General features: G+C 42.8%; 1 protein-coding gene across 1 annotated transcript in view; it reads right to left on the bottom strand.

Moving 5' to 3' along the window:
• Positions 1 to 5,558, bottom strand: part of RIC3 (RIC3 acetylcholine receptor chaperone) — a 63,804-nt gene extending 58,246 nt beyond the window's left edge. Inside the window, exon 1 of the mRNA XM_068148051.1 lies at positions 5,492 to 5,558. The gene's annotated coding sequence lies outside the window, so the exon portion shown is untranslated. The remainder of the gene's footprint in view (positions 1 to 5,491) is intronic.
• Positions 5,559 to 16,174: the final 10,616 nt, after the last annotated feature.

The raw sequence follows: 16,174 nt of genomic DNA, 5'->3' as shown, positions 1-16,174 counted from the left end.
CAGTTCTTCCACCGAAAGCAAAATCACTTTCCCTGACCACAGGGGACCACCACTGGCCTGGCACAGCACTCCTAGGGAATCATTTCTCTTTCCATTATAACTCTTGGGATGTGCGGGAAGGACAAATAGCAACTGGAAGAGTTGTGCCACCAGCTGAGCCTTTCAGGCATTAGCTGCAGCTGTCAGAGGATAGTTTCACCATTTTAAGAGCCACAGGTGTCATCAAGGCCATTGATTCAAAACACTGATACTTAGGAGCTGCCTTGGTGAACAGGTCTGAATGAAGCATTTCATACTGGGATTATACATAAAGACTACACAGTTGTCATGACTTCTTGTGAAGTCTTCAATCATCAGGAGTTAGGTTTTTGAAAAAGGAATACTTGATAAACCTATTTTTCTTCTAAGATCAAACACAGAACTCCTAGAGGGGAAGCCTAGGGTAGAAGTCTTGGGCTTCACAAAAAGGACAGGTCCAGTCCTTTTTCTGTGGAAGACACAGGTCAAATTCTCCTGGTTCAGCTTGCTGTGGAATCCATTTTTAGTCATACAAAATAACTGTTGAAAAGAGCATCCTGACAAAGAAGATGAAGAGGATGTTTTAAATAATTTTACTTCCTGGAAAGGGAAAACTACTCTGATCTGAGCATGTGTTTTTCAGACTACAGTCTGAGTACCACAAATGCACTGATTGCATACTTGGGCCTCAAAAAGGTCACCCTTGTGAAGTGGATTTTGCTGTATTTAGATTGCTTTGAATTGTGTTTGTTATCACATAGGAAGAGATGTTTTCATAGAATGATTCTCTCATAAGTGCCATAAATGTCTTGTTTGATTTATGCTTCCAAACTTATATAAGTACAGCCTTTAGAGTATTCAAAACCAGCACTTACATGGTAAAATGCCTGCCAGGTACTATAATAGCTATTCAGCAGGTATCTGTAGCAATCTCCAACAAATGATTCATTTTGAACTTCTAGAAAGGAACATTAGAAACAAATTCCATTTTCTTCCGATTTATTTAACCCTGATAGTCTGCCATTTACCTGCCCTTTTGGTATCCCATGCTTCCCAGTTTTCCCAGTTTCTCCTTCTCAAGGGACTAATGTTGAAAAAGGTTTTTAAAGCCTTTTTTTCCCGTCTTGTTTTTCTTCTCTTTTTCCTGAGGATGTTCTTGGCCTACTGTATTTTGCAAGAAAGCTCAAATCTCAGGAAATGACAGTGTAAGCTGAGGAGATTGTACCTGTTCATACTATTATCTATGCAGGCAGTATCAGCATTGAAGCTACTGTCCATTTGCACAAATATTTGCCATATATTGCAACTTTTTCCTTTAAGAGGAAGGTCATCTTCAGAAGCTAGAACCTTTTTATGTGTGTAGGTAAATATTTGCATAAGATCAGTCTGCAGAAGAGAAGGCTCCGAGGTGACCTAATTGTGGCCTTCCAGTATCTGAAGGGGGCCTACAGGAAGGCTAGGGAGGGACTTCTCAGGATCTCAGGTAGTGACAGGACTAGGGGGAATGGAATGAAGCTGGAGGTGGGGAGATTCATGCTAGATGTGAGGAGGAGGTTCTTCACCATGAGAGTGGTGAAACCCTGGAATGGGTTGTCCAGGGAGGTGGTCGAGGCCCCGTCCCTGGGGGTGTTTAAGAGCAGGCTGGATGAGGCTCTGGCCAGCCTGATGTAGTGTGGGGTGTCCCTGCCCATGGCAGGGGGGTTGGAACTAGATGATCCTTGTGGTCCCTTCCAACCCTGAATGATACTATGATACTATGATCTGCAGTCTGTGGCTTAATGACTACCAAACTATGGATTATTTAAACCAATATTCAACAATTCTGAAAACCAAGAAAGGCATCAGTGCTTGAGTACAATTGCTGATAATTCAGTGAAAAGCAAATCAATGTGAAAGAACTTGAATGGATAAATTTAAGCCTGTCTCTCTTTTTTTTCTTTCTTTTTTTTGTCTGCTCATTCTTTACCATACATAAATTGCTAGAAAAATGAACAAGCTTTATAAATGTAAATTAGGAACAAATTTCTTAACTTAATCAAACTAACAAATGGCTTGGGAACCTTCTCATATGTCTAGATCTTGCCAAAAGCTGTCCCATCACAGCTTCCTCTCACCTAATTTAAGAAGGTGTTTGTGTGCATGCTGCAAGCATACTTCCTAGTGCAGAGTCTGTTGGTAGTCAAGGGGCAAGTACTGCAGGGTTAGGTAAATGCATACAAGAGTATGTAAATGCACACAGCAGCAGGAAGCCTGAGAGCTTTTTTCTGAGGAAGTTTGTAATGCCTTGGTAATTGCCAAATCTGTTGATTAGCTGCAGAACAGAGAAGAATCAGTGGTTAGACTGCATGGGCAGTACCTGCTGGGATGACCTCTGTGGTGTGTTGTACTGGCTACCTGAAATAAGGGTTCTGTGTGCAGCCAGGTAAAAATGTGTCACATCCTCTGTGCCTTCTGTGGGTAGTAGAACAAGGCTGTGGTGTGTGTGTGTGTGAGCATATCTTGGCATATCTTCAAGTCTTCTCCATACTGAGAACTGGATTTGCCCCTAAATGAGCAGTGTTGACTAGAGGCTGCCTTTGTGTTTTCCAGCGTTGTGGTGAATTGGTAAGGTAACATCAGGCAACAGAGGGGGTTGCTTACACAGTGTGATCAGGAACACATTAAGGGGGATGTTTTAACCTATAAACAAGGTGATGACTTGCAGAGCAAAAACCCTTTTCCTGCATCTTTCTTCCTGTTGATGATCAGCAGTAAAGCAAGCTCAGACTTGAGTTCTGTGGGCCCTTCTGTCACAAAAATAAAATAAGGGATGTAGTATTCTGCTCCAATTAATTAAACAAACTGATATAAATTCGCCGCTTAAATCGTACTTTGCATATCCATAATCTCTGCACTACATTTTATGTATACTTTACCCTTGGGTAAAAATTTGTGAGCATATAAATGCTTTCTCATATAATCTTGCTAAAGCACGCTCTTCTCTATAAATATTCATACCACTGCCAAAACATTTGCAAGCTTTCCCCAAAGGTGAAATATGTGTAATGTACTTTGCCTTCTGGGTATAAATATTATCCAATACATTTTGGTTAATATGAATACACTAATTATTCTTGTAACCCTTTTTAAAAGGGTCATCCTCATGATGTGAATTTTTTTAAAATGTAATTACAGTAATTGGATACTTAATCTAATTAAAATTGGCTTTATCTTTAATGGGAATTTTTCTAAAGAGGCAGAATGACAATTGACTTTCTGATAATCGCTGTTTTCTTTCAGCTAGAGGATGCATTTAGTACAGTGGGAACCAGAGAACATGGTCTCTTTACTACATGCCAGCCACCTTTAGGGCTAGTTAAACTACAATTTTATCTATTACCAGGCAAAACTTTCACTTTACTTAGACATAAAAGTTCTTCATCCTGAATTGATTTCGTTACGGCTCAGGTACAGATAATTCAGGGAGTGTTTATTGTGCTAACTGCGATTAAAAGCCTCTCTTAGTGAAGTCATTGTACAGGGGAAGGTGCCAGCCTCACAGAACCATCCTCTTTTGGTGGCTGTAGGCAGTCACATGTGTGATGAGCTTAACTGTCTTTAGGAGGTGCGCCAGGGTGGACCCCAGCTTGCTTAAGTATGTGTAAATTCACCCTAAAGTCGACAGAACTTCAGTGCAGACATGTTTTGTATTATCTCCTGGGTGTACGATTTGGATCAGTATTTCTCATGTGGTGGACTGGCAGGACTGTCACTGTTGAAAAGGTGAAAATCAAGTCCGCATGGTCAGTTTTAGGGAGCGCCCTTTACTGTGGGAAGCCAAGGAGAGCAAGGCAATGGAAATGCTGGGGGTTGTGTAAGAATGAGACCGAAGAAGTGAATTCGTGTTCCTGGCTTCAGATTCTTGTTACATACACATTTATGTTTGGCAGTACTTCAGAAACCTTGTGGGAAGTGAGAAAAGGGAGTGTTGTACTGGTCAGCAGCATGAACTGGCCTATTTTCAGAGCTGAGGATCTTTCTAGTTATTGTTTTGCTTTGGGACTGCTATGAGCTACTCAGTACAGGGTTGCTGGGAGGATAATGGCTTATTAGAAAAACCTCAGCTCTTCAGAAGTATTTTTTGTGAGTGTCCTAGGAATTCCTGTCCCTGTCTGCCAGGCCAGTTCAAGCTACGTTTCTTGTAGTAGCTTGTGGCTGAGGAACCTTGGCAGATGCCCATTTGAATGCTTGGAAAAACAGAAGCAATTTTTTTTTGCAGTCTGTCTCAGGTTAAAGCTCTGCATTGCTGATGCTTTCCCCATGTAGGCCTATATCAAACATTGCCCTAAGCGTGACAGGAAAGTTTTGGTGCTGAAGGGAATAAATGTGTTCAGGGAGGGGAAAAAAAAATCTGTTGCCCCTCTTCTCTTTGCAAATATTCCTCCTTGTTCAGTGGTACAGTTGTAGGAAGAGCTTTAAATAGCTGACCTTGGTATGTACATAGCCTACACTAAAACAGGAAAAGTTTTCTTGTCTAAGAGAAAACTTGAAAGTATCACAGTGCCTAGAGACACAGGAGGCATGCTTGGAACTGGGGGAAATCCTTTGGTTGCAGACAGAACCGCTGGGTAGTCAAGGCTAATTATCACAGGGTGGCTCAGAAAAGGCCAAGAAAGCAGACAACCTGATTCAATACCATCTCCTTTCAAGTTAAAACTGCAATACAAACCTCTTTACTGCTAAAACCCCATCATCTGAGAATATCTGTTTCTGGGTTATTGACAGCTGGGAACAAGTGAAGTAATGCTGCACCATATCTTGGTGGGCAATTCATGATGTGTTTGGAGCACTTCTGCTTTGTAAAGAAACACCAAACCACTGGAGCACCTAGTTGTTCTCACCAGCTCCTTTTGCTAGGAGTAGTCCACAACAGCCCAAACAACTCACCCATTCTTGTTCCTTAGCAAACCCCTTTGGTAACAAGGAGCTGAGCAGCCATGTCATGGAAACGAGGTATCACAGCAGCTCTTTACACCTTAAATTTTAGAGGTTGTTGGCTTTTGTACTTGCTCTTAAAAAGTTTAACCTCAAGGTGAAAAATTTGGAAGCACAGCTTCAGTTTTTCCAGGAGATGGCAGTGCCACTACAGAAAATAGCAGAGCAGCTGAGCTTCTAAGGTGAGTGCTCTGTAATTTGCCAGCTCAGAACTCATATATAACAAGTTTGATTTTTTTTTTTTTTTAATAGATGATCAGATAATTAGACTTCAATGACTGTCAAAAGCAATAATGATAGCACTCATTACAACTTTAAAGTGTGTCTGGTTTCCCAAGGGCTCACAACAAACGTTAATTCATCTGAATGGAAACAGGAGACATAATTAGGCAGTAACTCATTTCTCTCACATACAGTATATGCCATAATTAATTTTTTCTTCTCGTGTTTCCAGTGGATGTAGAACTGCCCTCCAAACACCCATCTCCTCTGCCCCTACCTGGGATAAGCACAGGTGTTGCAAGAGTTGGAGTAGGAGGCAAGTAGAGAGTAAACCCTGGCTTCAATCCGAGGAAATGGCATAGCACATCTGGCAGCAGCTGGCAGATCTGAAGTATAAAACAAGCGAATAAACGTACTGAAAATTAATAAGGAACAGAGCACTGCGCCAGATGCAGTGGTATGCTAACTACATTGCTAAGTAGATTGCAATATGCTAACTAGACCATCTGAAAGGTATTCTGGCTTTCATGAAACATGTAAGCTGATGCCTTTAATTTCAGGTTGAGCTTGATTTCTGATTATTTTTTTTGTCACATCACATTCCTGGGGTTTTGTGTTATGATTACATGTGATTTACTAAAAATAACAGATCAATGAAAAGATGCAGAACTTACTGTGCTTCTCTTTCCATTCATTTATTATATTTTCCTAAGTCTTTCATTACCAAGGAAAAAAAAAAGAAGAAGAAGAAAAAAAGGCTCTATTCACACTAGAAAGGCTACCTACCAGTTCAGTGAGAAGAAGGCAAGCAAAGAGTTATTCTACACCCTGCTAACATATTCATATAAAACTCATCCAATTTTGTTAAGACCTTTTGTGGAGAATCAAAAGTTAGTGAAGATTGTATTGTAATTCCTCTTCCTGACCTGAAAGTCACACAGCTGGATTCAAGTAGGCCAGAAATGTGTGCTTTATAGAAACACCTTGTGGTTGAGGGTTTTTTTTTTTGAAGCTCTGAAAGTTTATACTGCTGACCCTGCCCTCTGTACCGACAACTGAGTCTCTGGTAGGAACTCGCGGCAGAAGACAATTTGTCGCAACTGTCAAATAGCTGGCAGAAGGAAAGATCCACCTTGTTTCATCAATGTCAGCCTCTGCATTTTCCTTGTAATAGGGCAAGAGTTACACACTGCTCATTAGACCTGAGAGATTCCGGTTTTGTGGGACACAATGAAAATTTAAATACCCCGGAGGAAAATAATTTGCTGCTTGATCCAACAGCACCTTTTGAAGTCGGTGTAAAACTGTTCATTAGCATCAATGAGATTCAGATTAGATCCTTGTTTCGTAGTCAGCATTAATATAGCGTAATTGGCTGGTCAACATCATCTTTTGCAAGCCACAGGAGTCTGTGGAAAGCCGTGGCAACGGCAACCTCATTTATTGTAACAGCAGCAGCACCCCAGTGCTCTTTACAGCCTTATGGGCATGCACATTACATCATTTGCATCCCTCCTAGATGGTGCTAATACCTACCCCGTGCTGCATGGGAACATGTCACAAAACACTCACTACACACCTGACTGGTGGGTGCTGGAGAAGGAGGTGTAACAACTGTGATGATGGAGGTAACCAAGGTACAAGAAGGAAAGGCAGTTGTTGTGTGATAATATATATCAGTTACTTTTAATTTGCAGTGTGAATGATGATGAGGAAGTAACTGGTAACAGTATTTTGCATTATACAGGTGACAAAAATATCAGGAAATTGATGTGTGTTGTGGAGAACCTCCCCAGTATTTATGCTTTTCAATTTATTACATAGACTTCACAACAATATACATAAATAAGGTATTTAAATAATAACTTTTCAAATATAACATTCCACATATTAAACTGTGCACCTGTAGGACAGGTCAACACTTAAGAGCAGGTTCTATCCTGTTAGGAAAAAAGAAAAGTATAAATCATGCTGATTTCTGACTAAGCAGCACTCCAACCAGCCTTGTGAAGTCCATCACATGACTATGCTGGCATGTAAGAAGTCAGGTAAGCAGGGCTTGAAAACTGCAAGTGAGTAGAGCCTCCTTATTTTATATCCACTCAGAATTTAATTCAGTGTTTGTGTGAAATGCTGTCATTAACGCAAGCAGTGCCAGCATAGGTGTCACAGACCATATTGCTCAGAGGTGTAACTGTACACACAAACAACAACAAGCTAATACTAAACAGGACAGGTACTTATGGAGTGCGAGGCAGCAGAACTGGAAGAAAAAGAGCACAGCAGGTTTCTGTCACACATGAGAAACAGCCAAATATCAGGGGTAAAACACTTCTTATGCACATACCTGAGAGCCTGCAGATGCACAGACCATAAAACTCCAACGAGATCCTGGAGGAACCCTCTCCTCAACAATGACAGTGCTGGAAACAAGCTAGAAGAGTAAGACCAATGGGGTGTGCACAGTCATCTGTTATCACCAAGGTGATTTTCAGAAGTGAAGACCTATGCCTTTGAAGGCACATGCACCTCCCACACAAGTTCAAGTGCAAATTACTCTGGGGTGTGATTAAAATGACATTCTTCTCATGCAAGAAAGGTGCGGACAGCCCAGCTCCCTACAGCACATCATCCCTCTCAGCTCTGCAGTGCAGGTAGGACGAGTCACCAGAAGACAGGCAGATCAAAGAACTGAACATTAACAGAGGTCACACAGGACTTGTTATTTCTGGGGTAGTTACTTACTTTCCATGTGTTTTTACTTAAATCATTCAACCACTCTGAGCCTTTTTTTTTTTTTTAGGTTTGCTTGGTTTCCTCCAGTTGCTACCAGGGCTTAGCTGTGGTTCCCACTTTATATGTTTAGAGCTTAGTCAAAGGCTCTGAACACAACAGTTTTGCTACTGCTGATAGGTGGTGCCCACAAATGGGAAAAGGAGTAAAAGGTTCCACTCTCAGAAACTGTTAGAGGAGCTTCAAAGAGAGACACTGTAGCTGCAACAACATAGGGATGAAGGAGGAATCAAGGGTTTGGGGAAAAAAAAGGATAGAAACAGTAGATTGTGATTTTCAGTGTTGAGGGCTGAGAAGACATTCAGGTTTAAATAATCTTTGGATGTGCAGCTATAGGGATGGTTAATACAGAGTTCCCATTAGAAATCTCTCAGGAGATCTTGTAAGATTAAATAAAATTAGCCCAAAGGCCCAAATTCTACCTTGCAATCAGGCATCCTCCATTGAAATGGAAAAGCCCCTGAAGAGCACAAGATCAGCCCAGCTGTGTGGTCTGGCAGTCACACTATGCTTGTCTTCCCCAAGCAGCCTCCCCTCTCCCCACCTCCTGCTTATCCTGCTTGCTCTGGTCCTGGCCACTCAGGCTGACTTTCACATGTTTGGTTCTGCTCACACATGCAGCTACACTGAAAAATTCACAGAGAAAGGCAGTTAGCTGATCCCCTGAGGACCAAGATGGCACTGCCGTGGCATGGGTGTGCCCTAGATGACTGTTCTTGAAAACCTGAAGAGGGCAGGCACCTACCCTTCAGCTCAGTATGGCTGTGAGGGCTGGGGCTCACACAGCAGTGCCAAGTACATCTTGTGTTTCCTAATTTCCTAGGACTCAAAACTGATGTAGGTACAAAAACTGGTGCTCTCCCTTTTATGTTACATAATGGATAAAGAAAAAGGAAAAAGAGAAAACCTCACAAGAGGTATTACCGAGTGTGAGCTGATGTTGCAGGTTTTTCTTTCTGTCCCCAGTCATCCTAGCCAGGTCCTCAGGCTGTGCTTTCCAGGGTGTTACAGCTACAGTGAGGAGGTGCTCATTCTGATGGCAGATGGATGTCTGGTGGAAGCACTGCCGAGCTGGGTGCAGGAGAGCTGCGAGCCCTGGCATTGCAGCGTGCCCAGTTCATCTAACACACCAGCCAAACTTTTATGCCACTCATTAACTGCCTGCATTTGGCAAGCCCCAGGCACTGCCAAGTACCTGCACCTGCAAGTAATTCCCTGGGAGTTGCTGGTGCAGCTTGGAGCTCAGCAGCCTCTCTGCTGGTCCATTAACTCCCAGAGATGTTTATTATGAAGCTAAAATGTATTCAACCGAATCACACAACAAATAGAAAGTAGAAGATAAATATTAGAGCTGCACTTGGTAGAAACAGTAAAGGAAATGCTGTTTACCAGGGTAGAAGTGAATGCTGTTTGTGTCAAAGTGATTGCAGGAGGAGACCTCACTGCATTGCTGCAAAGCACAGCTTTAATCAGAATTTTCCTCTCTGACACTTAAGAATATTTCTGTGCAAAGCTTGTTGTTTTGTTTGTTTGCCTTGTAAGAACTTAAAAGTAGAACCTTTTTTGATTTTAAGTAACAGATTAGTCTTCCAATAGTTTGTAGGGCAAATGTGTATTTGAAAATACTCAATATACTTCCAGACAGCAAGCTGAGCCAGTCTTTTGGTGCAGAGCCTTAGTTAGGTACGTCCAACTCCCATTCAAAAAATTACACCATTGGGAGCTGGTCGCCCATGCTCTCATTACTGCAAATGCCATAACCAGTTAAAGGCAGGTGCCACAGGATTCGAGTCCAGATTTTGAAATGTGGCTAGCTAATTTACACAGCACCCAGGTGAGTCCCAAGCTGCCTTTGAGGCCACTTTGGTACATCCATGCCACTTGAGGTCACTAGCGGTACTAAAAGCCACTCCATGTCTCCCCATTTCAGGAGCATGTCCCTGTTTTTGACCACAGATACAGTGACCAGATGTGCCAGCGCCCAGGTGGCCAAGAAGGCCAATGACATCCTGGCCTGTATCAGGAACAGTGTGGCCAGCAGGAGCTAGGAAGTCGTTCTGCCCCTGTACTCAGCACTGGATAGGCCACAGCTTGTGTCCTGTGTCCAGTTCTGGGCCTCTCAGTTTAGGAAAGACGTTGACTTGCTGGAACATGTCCAGAGAAGGGCAACAAAGGGGAGGGGTTTGGAGCATAAGCCCTATGAGGAGAGGCTGAGTGAGCTGGAGTTGCTTAGCCTGGAGAAGAGGAAGCTCAGGGGAGACCTTCTTGCTGTCTACAGCTACCTGAAGGGAGGGTGTAGCCAGGTGGGGGTTGGTCTCTTTTCCCAGGCAACCACCACCAGAACAAGAGGGCACAGACTCAAGCTGCACCAGGAGAGGTTTAGGCTAGATGTTAGGAAGAAATTCTTCCTAGAAAGAGTGATTTGCCACTGGAATGTGCTACCCAGGGAGGTGGTGGAGTCACCATCCTTTGAGGTGTTTAAGAAGAGACTGGATGGGGTGCTTTGTGCCATGGTTTAGTTGATTAGATAGTGTTGGATGATAGGTTGGACTCAATCTCAAAGCTGGGGCTCCTAAGTCTTGCCAAAAGTCAACGGGATTTAGACAAGAAGGCTTGTGCATTTGATGATATTCAGGTGCCTGAATCTAGCTGACCAGCTGGTTGGGGCCTGGGAGAGAGTGCCTGTGCTTGGATCCAACCTGCTGCCCTGGCAGATAGTCCAAGACATGGTGTAGCATCTGCAGGAGTGCATCTATACACATCCATCACCAATAAAGGACAGTTTATAGATTGAAACAGAGGATAATGGGAAGACAGTAATTTAAATCATAGCACTTTATTGGACTTAAGGATTCCTAACATCCTCTCAGCTTCCTAATTGCTAATATACTTAATACTAATTTTATCAATAGTCCATGATACAGAAAATTACTTCACATCAGCTCATTAGTTAATTAATTATAAAAGGAGGACACGCAACAAAGCCAAAAGAAGATTGAGGACCCAAACTCGCCTTGCAATGAAAATAGCAGCTCTGCCTGTGTTGCAGTGATGCTAACTCCCACTGTCCTCTATGATTTTGAGAGATTCACAGAATGGTTCACAGAGTGGTTTGGGTCAGAAGGACCTTAAAGATCATCTAATGCCAACCCCTCCATCATGGACAGGGACACCTTCCACTAGGACAGGTTGCTCAAGGCCTCATTCAACCTCAGCTTTTCAGGATCCTTATTCAGGATACTTATTCACAGCAGTGCAGCTTTGCAAAGTAGAAGCAAGGAGGAGATGAGGCAACCATGCCAGGACCAGCTCTTTTCAGCTTTTTGAGACTAGGGACAAGGTAGTTCCTTGGTGAATCACAGCTCAGAGCTGTAGCTGGCAGAACTGTGGCTGAATAAGAGAAACTACAGAATTGAACTCAATATAAATATACACCATTTTAACCCCCCCCAAACTCTAACCAGCCAAACAAGTATACTAAGCAATGAGATATAAAATTACTTTTTCTGTGAGAGTGGATATCTTAGCTAAACCAAAAGAGGAAAATGTTAGTTACAACTCCCCAGACAAGCACTCTAACCTGTGTTTTATGAATGCTTCTGGTATGACTGGTTTTGGCAAGTGTGAAACACTGTGTTTTGAATGGGTCTGATTACCCAACAAATACGAAGTCATTTCAAGTCACCACATTTTACTTCTAAAAAGTCTAGAAAGGGGCAGAAAGACTCACCAGATATGCAGTGGACTTCTAAGTGATGGGTCTGTCCACTCCTGGAGGTCAATTTACAAGGAAGCCTAAGTAGAAATGTTCCCTGGGTTTTGGTTGTGGTTTTTGGTTTAGTTTGGTTTTTTTTGCTGGTCAAAGTAGGGCAGGGAATGGAGGAAAGCTCCTGCTCTCATCTCGGGGTTTCATCACACAGCAGTCTTCCCTTTTACTGCCCAGTGAGTCAAAATTTGATTTCTTCTCTAGTGTTAACATCATCTACAAAGCAATGTGATCGATGATCACACTTTCTTCCCAACACTGGCAAATGGATGGATTTATTTTGATTTCATTTTCTAGGGTCTTCAGGTATGTGCATTTTACTGGGCTAGAGACTCCTCTGCCCAGCCCATTCTCAGTCTTTTTCTCTTCAGCTTCTGCATGTGACATATATAAAAGTATCCTTACTACTGAAAAAAATGCAATCACCCCAGTAAAGTGAACAATGAGAATTTCAGATTTGCAGACTTTCAATTTAATATCTACAGAGAAACCCAAACTCCAGTGTTTGCTTCATGCTGATCATCCTTCTAGGGATTCAAAACCAAAAAAAAGCATCATTCTTCCTTTAACCCTAAGTTCCCCCATTGCTTCTGTGCAAACCATCTGTAGACACAGTCACACAACTTTTTCCTCCTGTTGAAGACACAAGTGAGGATTTTTGGCAGCCACAAGCTGTTACGATCACCACCATTTGCCCCTTCTCTCCACCCCACCCCTCCCCCACTTACGCTTACCCCTCTGGTTTCATGCGATGATTTATTGCTAAAGAGCGTATTTTCTGGTAGAGGAGAAGGGATGGGGGGGGAGTACCAAACAAACTCCAGTGTGGCTCTATTCAAAGTGTAATGCTTCTTATCACAAATAATTTAAAAAATGCAAGAACCCCAATTTGCAGCTAGGAGGCCCACTTGAGGGATCAGTTAAAATTTACTCCTTTATACGCATGCCAACTTTGACTTCAAAAAGACTTTATTCCCAAGGATAAACAACCCAATATTTGTGTAATATAATTAAGTGAAGGCATCTTTAAATGTCATACCAGCTTGTGCCATGCTTTAAATTGTTATGCATCAACAGAATTTAACGAGATGGCCAAGGATCCTGCTTCCTGCGTGAATGCGATAAGCCACAAATACTGTATAGCTCTTTAATAGATTGCCAAAATAAAGCATTTTGTATGCAAATTATTCATGGAGTGGCAAAGCTAATATAGTGCCAAAATTACGCCCACTGGTCCTCTGCAATTAGTAGTTAAGTTGAAGTATCTTCAAACTGCAGAATTTCTTTCAGTGTCTCCCAATACTTGAAACATCTTTTCATTTATGAAAATAAGAACCAGCGGCTTTTATTTTCCCTTTAAGGTTTCGGGTGTGCGTGTGCTACAGCAGAGAGGTGGCGAGTGGGATCTAATCAGAGTAATTGCACATAGGCTACCCAGGAAATAAATATGAAAGTCCAGTGACTTGCAAGAAAGTTGAAGGAGAAAGAAAAGAAAAAACAAACTAATTTCCCACTCTGCAGCCTGTGTTCCTAAAATAAAGTGTGTGGGGCCCTGTGAAGAGGGGCTGGAAAAGCTAACTAAGAAACCACAGCAAGGTTGAAGTGAGAATACAAACATCTGCCTGACAGCTTGGAAGGGCTGATTGTGTCCCCTGTGTACAGCACCTTCTCTTCTCCTCCAGAGATCTCCCTGTCCAACAAACACCTGCATCCTCCTGACAGCTCTGGTAGGAAACTTCCTGAGGGGGCAGTGGACAGAGGAGCCACCAGCATGAAAGGCCAGCACCTGTAAATCATTTAACCTATATCTTCCCTGACAAGAAATCACCTGAAATGTTCTTTTCCAGCAGTTTTGGGGATAAGCCATCCAGACCCTGGAGTCTCTAGCTTCAAGTTAAGTACACAAATAACTGGCAGGCATGTCACCTGGGAAATACTTGCTAAATTCTCAGTTTTTCTTTTGAAGTAGTCCTATTCTCCCCTGGCCACCAGCAACAGGGATCCTTTGCAAGAAAGGGATAAGAGAGGAAAAAAAGGAAAGAAAAAGGATTTCCCAGTCTCCAAATTTTCAGTGAGAATCTTCTTGCCCTCTTCTTCAGCTTTCTAAGATCATCTCCCAGGGGCCAGTGAGGGAGACATGCAGGGCGGGGAAAGCAGAATTGCTCCTTCACGGAGAAGTTTTTGTAGAAACTTGAAATAGTTGAATTAGGCAACTACAAAGTACTCAGGCAACTGCAGCCCTCTTTAGCCTAAGTTGCAATAGTGCATTGAGATGAAGCTCAGTGAAGAAGTGGAGGAGCAGGTGGGTCCTGTAGATCATGTCCCCATTCTGTAGAGTTAATGCCAACTGTATTTTTCATTTACAACCTAATCATGGGAAGAGTATGGTAGATGTCAGGGGCCTGGCACAATGATTTAAGGAGTCTGTGTCAAATCGCTTGGACCTCGATGGCCTTTCAAAGCTAAGCCGGAGGATTTACTACCAGCCACACAACAAATGTAATTTCAGTCACAAACTGTTTTATGAAATGTTGTGGAATACCATAAACAACAGTATTCAGTCCAGTGAACTCCAAAAGCTGTGATCTATGGCTTTTTCTTAACCTGGAAGGCAGTGGAGGGGGAACCTAAACCAAGCAATCCCCTCTTCCATACTTTGATATCAAGAGGAGAAACAGATAGCAGGTCTTGTGGTGGAAAACAACAGTCCTTTGGAAAAACAAATACAAGCAGCTCCCACCATTAACAGCACAGCTCTTGCATTTCATCCTTTCTGGCAGCGATGGCAATTTAAACGCGTCCTGCTTTGTAGCCATGCAGGTTTAAGTGTCCGCCCCGCAGAGGCAAGCGTTGGCTCAGCATCTCTGCCAGACAAGATCCATAGGAAGGCACGAGGAGCACGCTGCCCCAGCACCTCTGTGCCCTGGCTGATGGCAGCCCTGGCACTGTGGGATGGACCTGCCAGCTGCTATTGGTCTGGGCCCCTCGCTGACAGCTTGTCATCGATTTCATTAAATGAAAAAAAAAATAAGAAAACCCGACAGCCAATGAAAATCAATCTTCTGATGCTCCGCTGCCTTAAATACCAGTAGAGCAAACAAACAGCCCTAAACAATACAGCAGAACCCATATATCAATTACCCTAAATGCTCAAGCATTTTTACTTCACAGCCTGCAACATCCGACTGTGGTACCCGCACCCACTGCGCCGAGATGATAATGGTGCCGCATTGTTCCTGGGCGCCTGGCGGCCAGATAAGGGCTGCCTGTGCTTAGATGATAATGAAAGTGGGCAGACTTAACATTGTGATTGGAAAATTTCTTGGGTCTCAGAAAAAGGTTCTATTAAGCCCACTGACCCCAATTGAATATTAATTAGCTAATTAACAGATTTATTGTTCCACGCAATTTCTGGAGAGGCAATTTTTGGTTTTTTGTTTTTTTTTTTTTTCAAGTGCCATTATTTTTTTTTAAATTATTTTTTGCATTGTGTATAATTGAATCTTTGCAGCTGCCAGCATCTTCTGCATGATTTGGCAAAAAAAAGAAAGAAAAAGCACTTATAGCTTTCCCTTCCCCCCCCCCCCCACCCCCCCCGGCCGTCTCCTTTCCAGGCCCAAATGTTTCCAATCGCTTTAGTGAGTGTTTAGGGGGTGGGGGAGGAAAGGAGGGGTAAAGGCAGCTGTTTTATGTTGCATTCTACAGATTTATTTATTCTTAAAAGCTTAACTTAAAAATATCCATGCCTTCCCCCCCCCCCCCCCTTATGATTCACTGGTCTATCTTTTGGCCTGAGGTTACTCCTCGCTGCATTATTATTCCTGGGAAAGACACTGAGGTCTGCGCCCTGCCCCTCTCTACATCCTTTTTAAGCACTGTGCATCCTTCCTCTCATCTCACCTGTTTGCTTCTGCTCTTTTCTGCCACGCAAGTACTTTGTGCCCAGCTGGGAAGGGCAGGGGACCTGGGTGTGCTGATCTCTGAACTTCCTGCAGGAGGGTCCTTTGCAGACACCAACCCAGTTCACATTTTTTTTCCCCCCAATGGGATTTTTCTGAATACTGAATTATCGGTAAAGAGAGCCGGGGTGGTATTTTACCATATGGGGGATTTCTGACAGTTTCAAAGAAGTTTATTTGGCACAGACCACTCCAAGAGCCTCACACATAAGTGAGCAAGGGCCTGCATGATGCTGTTACTGCAGCAAAGGGTTTGTTGCAGATTTTTTACAGATCATTTACTGCATCATATCTTTTCCTAAAGAAGCAGGCTGCCACTGAAATAAAGCACAGCATATCTGAGACACTAAGGTAAGCACTCTTGAAAGTTCCAGAGTTAAAAATCAAGATATTCTTACAGTGTTACAAGCTGTAATAGAAAATGTCCATAGAGACCATCATT

This window comes from Melanerpes formicivorus, unplaced genomic scaffold, assembly GCF_026170545.1.
Source record: "Melanerpes formicivorus ecotype bairdi unplaced genomic scaffold, bMelFor1.0.p_v2 SCAF_16, whole genome shotgun sequence".
NCBI classification, from domain to species: Eukaryota; Metazoa; Chordata; class Aves; order Piciformes; family Picidae; genus Melanerpes; species Melanerpes formicivorus.
The sequence above is the reverse complement of the archived record's forward strand: the minus strand, read 5'-3'. Positions and strand labels throughout refer to the sequence as shown.